This window comes from Megalopta genalis, unplaced genomic scaffold (genome assembly GCF_051020955.1).
Source record: "Megalopta genalis isolate 19385.01 unplaced genomic scaffold, iyMegGena1_principal scaffold0069, whole genome shotgun sequence".
Taxonomy (NCBI): Eukaryota; Metazoa; Arthropoda; class Insecta; order Hymenoptera; family Halictidae; genus Megalopta; species Megalopta genalis.
This window is the reverse complement of record NW_027476138.1, coordinates 493380-507500: the sequence shown is the minus strand read 5'-3', so window position 1 is coordinate 507500 and position 14121 is coordinate 493380. Positions and strand designations below refer to the sequence as shown.

Sequence of the window (14121 nt, the reverse complement as noted above, 5' to 3'; positions counted from 1 at the left end):
CGGACTCACGGCCGGCTCTAGCTGGGTGTCATATATATATACGTCCCACGCTCATGCTGCCACTAGCGCGCAACAGAGTAGGGTGTCAATGACAACGACACAGCATTGAAACGAGCTACACAAGCCGGTCTCTCTTGATACCAATGTAAACGAGCATTAAGTTATCTTCAGACTGCCCGATATTTTCGTCCTTTGGACTTTCCCAACGATTCCTTTTTTTCTTTTTTTTTTTACACCACAGCGAAGACTTGAGGAAGCGTGATTAGCACGCTCGCATCCCTCCCTGTCCTACTACAACTGTGTGTGTGTGTGTGTAAAGAAAGAAAAAAGAATACATTGGCTTTCTCTCTATCGAGAAGATGGCCTACGCAACGCAGATCAAAGGCCTAATACGTGTAATATAATACGCGTCTGGCCGTGTATAAATCACGCACGAATGATCTGGTCGGGCCCAACTCTTCTCGTACGCTTATTTTTCCGTGTTGAGGCACTATCATAAAATCACACAAACCCCAACACGTGTGTGTCTTGGAAGGAAGATGGCCTACGCAACGCAGATCAAAGGCCTAATACGTGTAGTACACACGTCTGCCGTGTAAATCACGCACGAATGATCTGGTCGGGCCCAACTCTTCTCCACCACACCACATCCCAACTTTGTACATTTTTATATATTTTTGTGCGTTGGGGCACCTTCATAATCACAAACCCCAACAACACATATATCTCTCTCTCTTTGAAAGATTTGTTGTGGCCTACGCAACGCAGATCAAAGGCCTAATACGTGTAGTACACACGTCTGGCCGTGTAAATCACGCACGAATGATCTGGCGGGCTCAACAATATCTTTTTTTTTTATATGAATTCTTATCCACAAACTAATCGAATTCATTTTCTCTCCTCCTCTCCTCTCTCTTTGAGATATATTGGAACATTGTAATGATCCTTCCGCAGGTTCACCTACGGAAACCTTGTTACGACTTTTACTTCCTCTAAATAATCAAGTTTGGTCATCTTCCCGGCATCATCGGCAATGCCGAAACATTGCCGCGCACCAGTCCGAAGACCTCACTAAATCATTCAATCGGTAGTAGCGACGGGCGGTGTGTACAAAGGGCAGGGACGTAATCAACGCGAGCTTATGACTCGCGCTTACTGGGAATTCCTCGTTCATGGGGAATAATTGCAAGCCCCAATCCCTAGCACGAAGGAGGTTCAGCGGGTTACCCGGGCCTTTCGGCCAGGGAACACACGCTGATTCCTTCAGTGTAGCGCGCGTGCGGCCCAGAACATCTAAGGGCATCACAGACCTGTTATTGCTCAATCTCGTGCGGCTAGAAGCCGCCTGTCCCTCTAAGAAGATTTGTTTGTACGTTGGTAGTAAAAACCCCACCGGCAGAAGCCGAGAGCCTTCGAGATACCATAATTACGTCTATTTAGCAGGCTAGAGTCTCGTTCGTTATCGGAATTAACCAGACAAATCGCTCCACCAACTAAGAACGGCCATGCACCACCACCCACCGAATCAAGAAAGAGCTATCAATCTGTCAATCCTTCCGGTGTCCGGGCCTGGTGAGGTTTCCCGTGTTGAGTCAAATTAAGCCGCAGGCTCCACTCCTGGTGGTGCCCTTCCGTCAATTCCTTTAAGTTTCAGCTTTGCAACCATACTTCCCCCGGAACCCAAAAGCTTTGGTTTCCCGGAAGCTGCCCGCCGAGTCATCGTAGGAACTTCGGCGGATCGCTAGCTGGCATCGTTTATGGTTAGAACTAGGGCGGTATCTGATCGCCTTCGAACCTCTAACTTTCGTTCTTGATTAATGAAAACATTTTTGGCAAATGCTTTCGCTTCTGTCCGTCTTGCGACGATCCAAGAATTTCACCTCTAACGTCGCAATACGAATGCCCCCATCTGTCCCTATTAATCATTACCTCGGGGTTCCGAAAACCAACAAAATAGAACCGAGGTCCTATTCCATTATTCCATGCACACAGTATTCAGGCGAAGGTAGCCTGCTTTGAGCACTCTAATTTGTTCAAAGTAAACGTACCGGCCCACCTCGACACTCAGTGAAGAGCACCGCGATGGGATATTAGTTGGACCGCCCCGTGAAGAGCAAAGCCCACCGGTAGGACGTACCACATAATGCCAGTTAAACACCGCGAGCGATGAACCGACACTGTGACACACAGATTCAACTACGAGCTTTTTAACCGCAACAACTTTAATATACGCTATTGGAGCTGGAATTACCGCGGCTGCTGGCACCAGACTTGCCCTCCAATGGATCCTCGTTAAAGGATTTAAAGTGTACTCATTCCGATTACGGGGCCTCGGATGAGTCCCGTATCGTTATTTTTCGTCACTACCTCCCCGTGCCGGGAGTGGGTAATTTGCGCGCCTGCTGCCTTCCTTGGATGTGGTAGCCGTTTCTCAGGCTCCCTCTCCGGAATCGAACCCTGATTCCCCGTTACCCGTTACAACCATGGTAGGCGCAGAACCTACCATCGACAGTTGATAAGGCAGACATTTGAAAGATGCGTCGCCGGTGCTATAAGACCATGCGATCAGCACAAAGTTATTCAGAGTCACCAAAGCAAACGATGGACGAGTGTAAACACCCGCCACCGATTGGTTTTGATCTAATAAAAGCGTTCCTACCATCTCTGGTCGGAACTCTGTTTTGCATGTATTAGCTCTAGAATTACCACAGTTATCCAAGTAAATTTTAGTACGATCTAAGAAACCATAACTGATTTAATGAGCCATTCGCGGTTTCACCTTAATACGGCATGTACTGAGACATGCATGGCTTAATCTTTGAGACAAGCATATGACTACTGGCAGGATCAACCAGGGAACTATACAATATGTATATATAAAATGGACAAAATTTAAATCCTTTTCCATCGTCGCCTGTTTCATATATATATGTCAGGTCGACACACCATTTTTCTCTTTCAAATATGTACAAGTTTTGCCACATTCCGCGCTTGTAACATATCTTCTTTAACGCTCAATTTCTTTCATTTTTCTACCATACAGATATTTTACCGTACGCCCAAAAACGTACGTATTATATTTTTGTTCTATCATAAAATCACATTTTTCTACGTACGCCAGCTTCGTACGTTTCTATCTTTGCCTTCATAAAATCACAAGATAATTTTATCTTCAAGAGTCTCGCTATTAACATCTTGTAAGATAAATGTACGTCCCAGCTAAAACGTACAAATACTTCAAGTTAAGTAATAATATATCATCGCTATTGACAAATTTTTAAGATCCAAGACACAGTTCTCTCTATATGTTTTAATATTTTTTATGTACTCAAATATATTCAAAGGAAAAAGTACATGGGTGATGCCATAGTCGTGGAAGCGCGTACGCTCACGCTGATCTTCTGACCGCCGGAAGCACGAAACCTCTGATCTGGGCAAAATCGGCAAGCCGAGGAAGAACGGACAGGACACATGCTGGACTGGCGAGAAAGCGTGTTCTTCCGCTCGCGCTAGGCATTTCGATTTCTGACACCTCTTGATTTAAAAAATCAGTTTTTTGATAGTTTTCTCTCTCCACTGGGCTATTTCATTTTAGCCACAGTTTTCAATTGGTACGATTTGCTTCCAAATCTTACAGATGCATTTTAAAAAATTTTTCCATCGCTCGGACAGAAGAGTCGATTGCTCAGTGAGTACGAGTATACATACAAAGTGCATACGGGTAACCAACCCCGTAGGGCTTGCCACATATGGGCCATTCGGTCAAAGACACCGACCCGTGGCCACGCTGTGTGGAGAAAAGTCCGTAACGTAAACGGCACGAAACAGTCAGGACCGAAGCCCCGAAGGAGCTCTGAGACAGCTTCTCGACCGAGATCGTAGAATTGGCCCAAAACCCGCTCTGCTCCGTCCGCCTCGCACGGACCGTGTATCTCTTATAGATACCGAACGGCCGGCAAGGACGCCGGCGCCGCCGGCCGAATAGCACGCGCGCTTATGAGTGTAAACCGCTGCGGCAACAGACCGCCCGGCCGTGCTGTTGTAACATAGCGCGTGAACGAACGAAAAAAATTTTTATAGTAAACATTAAAATAAATTACACTACCGTAAACTAGACAAAAAATTACACATTTTTTCCCAATATGAAAATTTTCACAAACTTTTTAAAGTCCCATCGCATCGAGTAAACTTTTTTAATAACGCGTCCGCACGATTCTAAATGCTTAATCCATATGTGAAATCGTTCACTGATCACGAATATCGCATTTAAAAAAATTACAAAAATTTATTTTTCAAAATAATCAAAAAAAACCGAAAAATCACAAGAGTAAAGTACCATTATTTTAAACAACATGTCGTTCTAAATGCTTAATCCCTATGTAAAAAAGTTATTTAAGCAAGAATATGTAATCGAAAAAAATTAGAAAAATTTATTTTAGCCGTAAATCGAAAATAATGGGGACACCGGAGCTGTTCGAAGCGCCGAGACGCGCCGCGTACGGCCGAATATTTTCTAAGTCCCAACGTACCGATCAAGAGTAAAGTACCATTTTCCTACATTAGATTTCGTTCTAAATGCTTAATCCCTATGTAAAAACGTTAGTTAAGCAAGAATATCGTATTTTTAAAAAAATCTAATGATAGGATTTTCCAGAAAATTGAAAAAACCGAAAAATGTCAAGAGTAAAGTGCCATTTTCTGACATTAGATTTCGTTCTAAATGCTTAATCCCTATGTAGAAACGTTAGTTAAGCAAGAATATCGTATTTTTAAAAAAATCTAATGATAGGATTTTTCAGAAAATTGAAAAAACCGTAAAATGTCAAGAGTAAAGTGCCATTATTTTAAACAATGTATCGTTCTAAATGCTTAATCCCTATGTAAAAAAGTTATTTAAGCAAGAATATGTTATTGAAAAAAATTAGAAAAATTTATTTTAGCCGTAAATCGAAAATAATGGGGACACCGGAGCTGTTCGAAGCGCCGAGACGCGCCGCGTACGGCCGAATATTTTCTAAGTCCCAACGTACCGATCAAGAGTAAAGTACCATTTTCCTACATTAGATTTCGTTCTAAATGCTTAATCCCTATGTAAAAACGTTAGTTAAGCAAGAATATCGTATTTTTAAAAAAATCTAATGATAGGATTTTCCAGAAAATTGAAAAAACCGAAAAATGTCAAGAGTAAAGTGCCATTTTCTGACATTAGATTTCGTTCTAAATGCTTAATCCCTATGTAGAAACGTTAGTTAAGCAAGAATATCGTATTTTTAAAAAAATCTAATGGTAGGATTTTTCAGAAAATTGAAAAAACCGTAAAATGTCAAGAGTAAAGTGCCCTTATTTTAAACATTATATCGTTCTAAATGCTTAATCCCTATGTAAAAAAGTTATCTAAGCAAGAATATGTTATTGAATAAAATGAGAAAAATTTATTTTAGCCGTAAATCGAAAATAATGGGTCGAGCGAATCGGTCGATTGCGCCGAGACGCGCTATGATGCAACAGACGAGCGATTGGAACGCCCGAATATTTTCAAAGTCCCAACGTACCGATCAAGAGTAAAGTACCATTTTCCTACATTAGATTTCGTTCTAAATGCTTAATCCCTATGTAAAAACGTTAGTTAAGCAAGAATATCGTATTTTTAAAAAAATCTAATGATAGGATTTTCCAGAAAATTGAAAAAACCGAAAAATGTCAAGAGTAAAGTGCCATTTTCTGACATTAGATTTCGTTCTAAATGCTTAATCCCTATGTAGAAACGTTAGTTAAGCAAGAATATCGTATTTTTAAAAAAATCTAATGATAGGATTTTTCAGAAAATTGAAAAAACCGTAAAATGTCAAGAGTAAAGTGCCATTATTTTAAACAATGTATCGTTCTAAATGCTTAATCCCTATGTAAAAAAGTTATTTAAGCAAGAATATGTTATTGAAAAAAATTAGAAAAATTTATTTTAGCCGTAAATCGAAAATAATGGGGACACCGGAGCTGTTCGAAGCGCCGAGACGCGCCGCGTACGGCCGAATATTTTCTAAGTCCCAACGTACCGATCAAGAGTAAAGTACCATTTTCCTACATTAGATTTCGTTCTAAATGCTTAATCCCTATGTAAAAACGTTAGTTAAGCAAGAATATCGTATTTTTAAAAAAATCTAATGATAGGATTTTCCAGAAAATTGAAAAAACCGAAAAATGTCAAGAGTAAAGTGCCATTTTCTGACATTAGATTTCGTTCTAAATGCTTAATCCCTATGTAGAAACGTTAGTTAAGCAAGAATATCGTATTTTTAAAAAAATCTAATGATAGGATTTTTCATAAAATTGAAAAAACCGTAAAATGTCAAGAGTAAAGTGCCCTTATTTTAAACATTATATCGTTCTAAATGCTTAATCCCTATGTAAAAAAGTTATCTAAGCAAGAATATGTTATTGAATAAAATGAGAAAAATTTATTTTAGCCGTAAATCGAAAATAATGGGGACACCGGAGCTGTTCGAAGCGCCGAGCGCGCCGCGTACGCCCGAATATTTTCTAAGTCCCAACGTACCGATCAAGAGTAAAGTACCATTTTCCTACATTAGATTTCGTTCTAAATGCTTAATCCCTATGTAAAAACGTTAGTTAAGCAAGAATATCGTATTTTAAAAAAAATCTAATGATAGGATTTTCCAGAAAATTGAAAAAACCGAAAAATGTCAAGAGTAAAGTGCCATTTTCTGACATTAGATTTCGTTCTAAATGCTTAATCCCTATGTAGAAACGTTAGTTAAGCAAGAATATCGTATTTTTAAAAAAATCTAATGATAGGATTTTTCAGAAAATTGAAAAAACCGTAAAATGTCAAGAGTAAAGTGCCATTATTTTAAACAATGTATCGTTCTAAATGCTTAATCCCTATGTAAAAAAGTTATTTAAGCAAGAATATGTTATTGAAAAAAATTAGAAAAATTTATTTTAGCCGTAAATCGAAAATAATGGGGACACCGGAGCTGTTCGAAGCGCCGAGACGCGCCGCGTACGGCCGAATATTTTCTAAGTCCCAACGTACCGATCAAGAGTAAAGTACCATTTTCCTACATTAGATTTCGTTCTAAATGCTTAATCCCTATGTAAAAACGTTAGTTAAGCAAGAATATCGTATTTTTAAAAAAATCTAATGATAGGATTTTCCAGAAAATTGAAAAAACCGAAAAATGTCAAGAGTAAAGTGCCATTTTCTGACATTAGATTTCGTTCTAAATGCTTAATCCCTATGTAGAAACGTTAGTTAAGCAAGAATATCGTATTTTTAAAAAAATCTAATGGTAGGATTTTTCAGAAAATTGAAAAAACCGTAAAATGTCAAGAGTAAAGTGCCCTTATTTTAAACATTATATCGTTCTAAATGCTTAATCCCTATGTAAAAAAGTTATCTAAGCAAGAATATGTTATTGAATAAAATGAGAAAAATTTATTTTAGCCGTAAATCGAAAATAATGGGTCGAGCGAATCGGTCGATTGCGCCGAGACGCGCTATGATGCAACAGACGAGCGATTGGAACGCCCGAATATTTTCAAAGTCCCAACGTACCGGTCAAGAGTAAAGTACCATTTTCCTACATTAGATTTCGTTCTAAATGCTTAATCCCTATGTAAAAACGTTAGTTAAGCAAGAATATCGTATTTTTAAAAAAATCTAATGATAGGATTTTCCAGAAAATTGAAAAAACCGAAAAATGTCAAGAGTAAAGTGCCATTTTCTGACATTAGATTTCGTTCTAAATGCTTAATCCCTATGTAGAAACGTTAGTTAAGCAAGAATATCGTATTTTTAAAAAAATCTAATGGTAGGATTTTTCAGAAAATTGAAAAAACCGTAAAATGTCAAGAGTAAAGTGCCCTTATTTTAAACATTATATCGTTCTAAATGCTTAATCCCTATGTAAAAAAGTTATCTAAGCAAGAATATGTTATTGAATAAAATGAGAAAAATTTATTTTAGCCGTAAATCGAAAATAATGGGTCGAGCGAATCGGTCGATTGCGCCGAGACGCGCTATGATGCAACAGACGAGCGATTGGAACGCCCGAATATTTTCAAAGTCCCAACGTACCGATCAAGAGTAAAGTACCATTTTCCTACATTAGATTTCGTTCTAAATGCTTAATCCCTATGTAAAAACGTTAGTTAAGCAAGAATATCGTATTTTTAAAAAAATCTAATGATAGGATTTTCCAGAAAATTGAAAAAACCGAAAAATGTCAAGAGTAAAGTGCCATTTTCTGACATTAGATTTCGTTCTAAATGCTTAATCCCTATGTAGAAACGTTAGTTAAGCAAGAATATCGTATTTTTAAAAAAATCTAATGGTAGGATTTTTCAGAAAATTGAAAAAACCGTAAAATGTCAAGAGTAAAGTGCCCTTATTTTAAACATTATATCGTTCTAAATGCTTAATCCCTATGTAAAAAAGTTATCTAAGCAAGAATATGTTATTGAATAAAATGAGAAAAATTTATTTTAGCCGTAAATCGAAAATAATGGGTCGAGCGAATCGGTCGATTGCGCCGAGACGCGCTATGATGCAACAGACGAGCGATTGGAACGCCCGAATATTTTCAAAGTCCCAACGTACCGATCAAGAGTAAAGTACCATTTTCCTACATTAGATTTCGTTCTAAATGCTTAATCCCTATGTAAAAACGTTAGTTAAGCAAGAATATCGTATTTTTAAAAAAATCTAATGATAGGATTTTCCAGAAAATTGAAAAAACCGAAAAATGTCAAGAGTAAAGTGCCATTTTCTGACATTAGATTTCGTTCTAAATGCTTAATCCCTATGTAGAAACGTTAGTTAAGCAAGAATATCGTATTTTTAAAAAAATCTAATGGTAGGATTTTTCAGAAAATTGAAAAAACCGTAAAATGTCAAGAGTAAAGTGCCCTTATTTTAAACATTATATCGTTCTAAATGCTTAATCCCTATGTAAAAAAGTTATCTAAGCAAGAATATGTTATTGAATAAAATGAGAAAAATTTATTTTAGCCGTAAATCGAAAATAATGGGTCGAGCGAATCGGTCGATTGCGCCGAGACGCGCTATGATGCAACAGACGAGCGATTGGAACGCCCGAATATTTTCAAAGTCCCAACGTACCGGTCAAGAGTAAAGTACCATTTTCCTACATTAGATTTCGTTCTAAATGCTTAATCCCTATGTAAAAACGTTAGTTAAGCAAGAATATCGTATTTTTAAAAAAATCTAATGATAGGATTTTCCAGAAAATTGAAAAAACCGAAAAATGTCAAGAGTAAAGTGCCATTTTCTGACATTAGATTTCGTTCTAAATGCTTAATCCCTATGTAGAAACGTTAGTTAAGCAAGAATATCGTATTTTTAAAAAAATCTAATGGTAGGATTTTTCAGAAAATTGGAAAAACCGTAAAATGTCAAGAGTAAAGTGCCCTTATTTTAAACATTATATCGTTCTAAATGCTTAATCCCTATGTAAAAAAGTTATCTAAGCAAGAATATGTTATTGAATAAAATGAGAAAAATTTATTTTAGCCGTAAATCGAAAATAATGGGTCGAGCGAATCGGTCGATTGCGCCGAGACGCGCTATGATGCAACAGACGAGCGATTGGAACGCCCGAATATTTTCAAAGTCCCAACGTACCGATCAAGAGTAAAGTACCATTTTCCTACATTAGATTTCGTTCTAAATGCTTAATCCCTATGTAAAAACGTTAGTTAAGCAAGAATATCGTATTTTTAAAAAAATCTAATGATAGGATTTTCCAGAAAATTGAAAAAACCGAAAAATGTCAAGAGTAAAGTGCCATTTTCTGACATTAGATTTCGTTCTAAATGCTTAATCCCTATGTAGAAACGTTAGTTAAGCAAGAATATCGTATTTTTAAAAAAATCTAATGGTAGGATTTTTCAGAAAATTGAAAAAACCGTAAAATGTCAAGAGTAAAGTGCCCTTATTTTAAACATTATATCGTTCTAAATGCTTAATCCCTATGTAAAAAAGTTATCTAAGCAAGAATATGTTATTGAATAAAATGAGAAAAATTTATTTTAGCCGTAAATCGAAAATAATGGGTCGAGCGAATCGGTCGATTGCGCCGAGACGCGCCATGATGCAACAGACGAGCGATTGGAACGCCCGAATATTTTCAAAGTCCCAACGTACCGGTCAAGAGTAAAGTACCATTTTCCTACATTAGATTTCGTTCTAAATGCTTAATCCCTATGTAAAAACGTTAGTTAAGCAAGAATATCGTATTTTTAAAAAAATCTAATGATAGGATTTTCCAGAAAATTGAAAAAACCGAAAAATGTCAAGAGTAAAGTGCCATTTTCTGACATTAGATTTCGTTCTAAATGCTTAATCCCTATGTAGAAACGTTAGTTAAGCATGAATATCGTATTTTTAAAAAAATCTAATGATAGGATTTTTCAGAAAATTGAAAAAACCGTAAAATGTCAAGAGTAAAGTGCCCTTATTTTAAACATTATATCGTTCTAAATGCTTAATCCCTATGTAAAAAAGTTATCTAAGCAAGAATATGTTATTGAATAAAATGAGAAAAATTTATTTTAGCCGTAAATCGAAAATAATGGGTCGAGCGAATCGGTCGATTGCGCCGAGACGCGCCATGATGCAACAGACGAGCGATTGGAACGCCCGAATATTTTCAAAGTCCCAACGTACCGGTCAAGAGTAAAGTACCATTTTCCTACATTAGATTTCGTTCTAAATGCTTAATCCCTATGTAAAAACGTTAGTTAAGCAAGAATATCGTATTTTTAAAAAAATCTAATGATAGGATTTTCCAGAAAATTGAAAAAACCGAAAAATGTCAAGAGTAAAGTGCCATTTTCTGACATTAGATTTCGTTCTAAATGCTTAATCCCTATGTAGAAACGTTAGTTAAGCAAGAATATCGTATTTTTAAAAAAATCTAATGGTAGGATTTTTCAGAAAATTGAAAAAACCGTAAAATGTCAAGAGTAAAGTGCCCTTATTTTAAACATTATATCGTTCTAAATGCTTAATCCCTATGTAAAAAAGTTATCTAAGCAAGAATATGTTATTGAATAAAATGAGAAAAATTTATTTTAGCCGTAAATCGAAAATAATGGGTCGAGCGAATCGGTCGATTGCGCCGAGACGCGCTATGATGCAACAGACGAGCGATTGGAACGCCCGAATATTTTCAAAGTCCCAACGTACCGGTCAAGAGTAAAGTACCATTTTCCTACATTAGATTTCGTTCTAAATGCTTAATCCCTATGTAGAAACGTTAGTTATGCAAGATTATCGTATTTTTAAAAAAATCTAATGATAGGATTTTTCAGAAAATTGAAAAAACCGTAAAATGTCAAGAGTAAAGTGCCCTTATTTTAAACATTATATCGTTCTAAATGCTTAATCCCTATGTAAAAAAGTTATCTAAGCAAGAATATGTTATTGAATAAAATGAGAAAAATTTATTTTAGCCGTAAATCGAAAATAATGGGTCGAGCGAATCGGTCGATTGCGCCGAGACGCGCCATGATGCAACAGACGAGCGATTGGAACGCCCGAATATTTTCAAAGTCCCAACGTACCGGTCAAGAGTAAAGTACCATTTTCCTACATTAGATTTCGTTCTAAATGCTTAATCCCTATGTAAAAACGTTAGTTAAGCAAGAATATCGTATTTTTAAAAAAATCTAATGATAGGATTTTCCAGAAAATTGAAAAAACCGAAAAATGTCAAGAGTAAAGTGCCATTTTCTGACATTAGATTTCGTTCTAAATGCTTAATCCCTATGTAGAAACGTTAGTTAAGCAAGAATATCGTATTTTTAAAAAAATCTAATGGTAGGATTTTTCAGAAAATTGAAAAAACCGTAAAATGTCAAGAGTAAAGTGCCCTTATTTTAAACATTATATCGTTCTAAATGCTTAATCCCTATGTAAAAACGTTAGTTAAGCAAGAACATCGTATTTTTAAAAAAATCTAATGATAGGATTTTCCAGAAAATTGAAAAAACCGAAAAATGTCAAGAGTAAAGTGCCATTTTCTGACATTAGATTTCGTTCTAAATGCTTAATCCCTATGTAGAAACGTTAGTTAAGCAAGAATATCGTATTTTTAAAAAAATCTAATGGTAGGATTTTTCAGAAAATTGAAAAAACCGTAAAATGTCAAGAGTAAAGTGCCCTTATTTTAAACATTATATCGTTCTAAATGCTTAATCCCTATGTAAAAAAGTTATCTAAGCAAGAATATGTTATTGAATAAAATGAGAAAAATTTATTTTAGCCGTAAATCGAAAAAAAGACTGTTCGTTTCTCTGTCTCTCTCGCGCGATCGAAGTATTGATGTTTCCCGGCAATGTAATGGGATATTAATTAAACTTTATACACGAAATTACTCGTTTTGATCCCCGCTACACAGCCGTATACTTTTTATAATTTTGTGGAATCGGGAACCTTGAAATATTTAACATAACGCGGATCGACTGTCTCTGTCTCTTTCTAGATCGGAATAATCGATGTTTCCCGGCAAACTATTGGGAGTTTAATTAAACTTTATACACGAAATTACTCGTTTTGATCCCCGCTACACAGCCGTATACTTTTTATAATTTTGTGGAATCGGTAACCTTGAAATATTTAACATAACGCGGATCGACTGTCTCTGTCTCTTTCTAGATCGGAATAATCGATGTTTCCCGGCAAACTATTGGGAGTTTAATTAAACTTTATACATGAAATTACTCGTTTTGATCCCCGCTACACAGCCGTATACTTTTTATAATTTTGTGGAATCGGGAACCTTGAAATATTTAACATAACGCGGATCGACTGTCTCTGTCTCTTTCTAGATCGGAATAATCGATGTTTCCCGGCAAACTATTGGGAGATTAATTAAACTTTATACACGAAATTACTCGTTTTGATCCCCGCTACACAGCCGTATACTTTTTATAATTTTGTGGAATCGGGAACCTTGAAATATTTAACATAACGCGGATCGACTGTCTCTGTCTCTTTCTAGATCGGAATAATCGATGTTTCCCGGCAAACTATTGGGAGATTAATTAAACTTTATACACGAAATTACTCGTTTTGATCCCCGCTACACAGCCGTATACTTTTTATAATTTTGTGGAATCGGTAACCTTGAAATATTTAACATAACGCGGATCGACTGTCTCTGTCTCTTTCTAGATCGGAATAATCGATGTTTCCCGGCAAACTATTGGGAGTTTAATTAAACTTTATACATGAAATTACTCGTTTTGATCCCCGCTACACAGCCGTATACTTTTTATAATTTTGTGGAATCGGGAACCTTGAAATATTTAACATAACGCGGATCGACTGTCTCTGTCTCTTTCTAGATCGGAATAATCGATGTTTCCCGGCAAACTATTGGGAGATTAATTAAACTTTATACACGAAATTACTCGTTTTGATCCCCGCTACACAGCCGTATACTTTTTATAATTTTGTGGAATCGGGAACCTTGAAATATTTAACATAACGCGGATCGACTGTCTCTGTCTCTTTCTAGATCGGAATAATCGATGTTTCCCGGCAAACTATTGGGAGATTAATTAAACTTTATACACGAAATTACTCGTTTTGATCCCCGCTACACAGCCGTATACTTTTTATAATTTTGTGGAATCGGTAACCTTGAAATATTTAACATAACGCGGATCGACTGTCTCTGTCTCTTTCTAGATCGGAATAATCGATGTTTCCCGGCAAACTAATGGGATATTAATTAAACTTTATACACGAAATTACTCGTTTTGATCCCTGCTACACAGCCGTATACTTTTTATAATTTTGTGGAATCGGGAACCTTGAAATATTTAACATAACGCGGATCGTCTATCTCTGTCTCTTTCTAGATCGGAAGAATCGATGTTTCCCGGCAAACTAATGGGAGTTTAATTAAACTTTATGCATCAAATCATTCAGTTTGACTCCTGCAACACAACCAAACACTCTCTGTAATTTTCTGAACTGAAAAACCACTGAAATTGCGCTCGAAATGCGGAGCGACGGGTCGACGCGTCTGCACTGTGCGACAGCTAGTCAAAACGTCCGAACAGCGTATT

The 14121-nt window shown here is 36.5% G+C and overlaps 1 non-coding gene across 1 annotated transcript; it reads right to left on the bottom strand.

Annotated features, from left to right (window-relative positions):
* Positions 1-937: 937 nt before the first annotated feature.
* On the bottom strand, positions 938-2858 carry LOC143261851 (small subunit ribosomal RNA). Its single transcript, XR_013035878.1, has one exon. It is a non-coding gene; the product is annotated as a small subunit ribosomal RNA (ribosomal RNA).
* Positions 2859-14121: the final 11263 nt, after the last annotated feature.